This window comes from Etheostoma spectabile, chromosome 13 (assembly GCF_008692095.1).
Source record: "Etheostoma spectabile isolate EspeVRDwgs_2016 chromosome 13, UIUC_Espe_1.0, whole genome shotgun sequence".
Lineage (NCBI taxonomy): Eukaryota > Metazoa > Chordata > Actinopteri > Perciformes > Percidae > Etheostoma > Etheostoma spectabile.
In genome coordinates, this window is record NC_045745.1 from 23,250,810 (window position 1) to 23,253,611 (window position 2,802).

The window sequence follows — 2,802 nt, forward strand, 5'->3', positions numbered from 1 at the left end:
CACACACACACACACACACACACACACACACACACACACACACACACAAAGCTGGTCAACTCTCCAGCCAGATCTTTTCTGAGGGGACACTTTATTCTATAGTGGTGCAAACTTAGGGCTAAAAACTCAATTTCTAAAATTAAACTGAACAAGACATGAAAGAAAAAGTGAAACAGTTGTCTCAACGAAGCAGAGGCAAAAACACTTTTTCAAGACCTAGGTAAACCTCGGTTGCTGTACTTCCGGCTTACTCAGGTGCTCAATGAGCACAAATGGCATTTTTTGCTGGTGGGAAGCCAGTAGGGGATCTTGTTGCTTTACTAGCACTAGCAACTCCAAGTAGTTGGTTGGAGCACTTGTGTGAAGGGACTGTCGTACTGTATGTAAACTGTACCAACAACACACACAGTGGCACTAAATGTACTTTATAGCTAGATGAAAAGTGTACTGTCATGCTAACGGCTCTTTGAGGCTGTTCTTAGGCACAACGGTGATTTGAGCTACATGCTAACATGCACACAATGAAAATGCTAACATGCAGATGCTAACAGTTAATGTTTACATGCTCACCATCTTGGTTTAGCATGCTAACATTTGCCAATTAGCGCTAAACACAAAATGCAGTTGAGGACGAGGTTGATGGGAAAGTCATTGATTTTGCAGCTTTTGGACACTTGGTGATGCTACTGCTTAGATTTAATAATAAAGTGAAAAAACTACATAAATCTTCAAACTAAACTGAACAACATGATTTGAATCCGCTAAGTGATTCATGATGTACACCTCTAATAAAAGTACTGCGCTGGCCCAATTAAAATTTTGACCTGATGACAGATAAAAAGTAACGGGATCACTTAAGTTATTAATTTATTTTGCGTAGGTACACACCATATTTAATGGAAATCCATCGTTTGGATCTATCTAATAGTTATAAAGATAAAAAGAGAAAAAAAAAGTATAATCCATCCAATAGTTGGCTAAAAAACAGACACATGCCCCCCATTTTGAGAAGTAATCCTCTTGGAGCATCTTAACTCTAAGATGTTCTTATGCTATATGCAAGACCTTTCATTTCTCCATTTATTTCTATTAAAAAACGATCTGAAGGCTGACAGTTTCTTCTACAAAACAAATCGGCTTAAGCTGTGCTTTTAACAAAACAGCAACAAAAAAAATCACTATCTTCTCCTTCAGTCCCTTTCTTTCTATAAATGGATTAAATAAATAAATTTCTATACATACAAAAACCTGGAGACTTACCCAACAGGCTGACATGAAAATGTGAAAATGGTTTGTTTACCAAGTGTATGCTCATATTAAGATCACATCAAAAGAAACACCAATTTGCCATCTTAACGGTACATCTAAAATCCAATTACCCTCAAAGCAGAACAGCAAGGAAAAGCGTCCTAACAAATATAATCTATAATAATGATCGCAAAGATGACAACTGTCTGGAAGCTGTGTGTTAATATGGATTATAGAGCATGGTGTTTTGCAATATGTAGTTCAAGGTTATATTATGTTTTCTACCCTCAGATTTGAGCGACAGCCTACATATGTGGCTCCTAATGAGGAAAGGCATTTATAGAACACGAGGGACGAGAGTGAGCCAGAGAGCTAAACCTTAAAATAAAACATGTTATTCTCGGAGAGAGTGAAACCTCCTGCTAAATCAACCCCCTCTTTTCCGCTTATTTCTTTCCCTAATTGCATACACTCCCTCTTGCATCGCATGCCGAGCCTTTAACATTTTCTTTGCCTGAATTAACCTGAATAAGCCAATACATATGGAATGCCATTTTATTCAATATTAAATAAATGAATAACGACATAACTAAATGAATAAATACCTAAGTAAATGAATATATACATGAATACATGAATAAATAAATAAATAAATAAATATGCCTTTGAAATACATCATTAAATAAATAAATGAGGCAATAAATACACACATAATTAAATAAATGTAAATAATCATATAAAAATGAATCAATTAGTTAAATACATATATTTGAAGGCTTTACTTTTAATTATTCCATGGTAAATGTTTTTTCTAAGTAAATTCATTTCAAGAGACTTCTGCTCTGTACCCAGCGCACAGTTACTTATTCTGGGGTAACTAGACCACCAACTACCGCTGACCTGGGCGGTTCTCTGTACCCACTGCGGGTTGACACAACCAGAGCCCATCTTAGACATTCTCTGACACAACATTAGCTCAGGCGTTGTTAAGTGAGCTAGCGGGCAAACGACTGCTTTAATTCACATTAACCTGAACCCCAGAATTTAGCCCAGTTGTACCCCAGAATATAGGTGACTGTGGGCTGGGTAGAGAACACCGCAAACTTCCGGTCATGTTGCTCCATCTGTTCAGCGCTAGTTGATGGTTCAGGTACCCCAGAATAGGTGACTGAGCACTGGGTACAGACGTGCTGCCGGTCCACGGCTCTTTACTGAATGTGAGAGATATACATGCCTCCTGATTTGCATATAAGAAATGGAAATAAATAGCGAGGGAAATAAGTGAATGTTGCATTCGGAAATAAAAGACCACGGACATAAACAAATGAGGACTTTTGAAATAAAAGTACCATGAAATAATCCAAAGTAAAATCTGTTCATATATTTATTTAAATAGTTGATTATGATTTTATATGAATATTTACATGTATTCATATTCTATTTATTCCCTTATTTATTTATTTCATGATGTATTTCAAATGCATATATATTTATTCATGAATTCATATATTGATTCATCTTCATCTTCATCCGCTTATCCGGTATCGGGTTGCG

The 2,802-nt window shown here is 36.4% G+C and overlaps 1 protein-coding gene across 1 annotated transcript in view; it reads right to left on the reverse strand.

The window, feature by feature from the left end:
- grm5a (glutamate receptor, metabotropic 5a) overlaps window positions 1-2,802 on the reverse strand; it is a 22,081-nt gene that overhangs the window by 12,464 nt on the left and 6,815 nt on the right. The gene's annotated exons all lie outside the window — the stretch shown is intronic.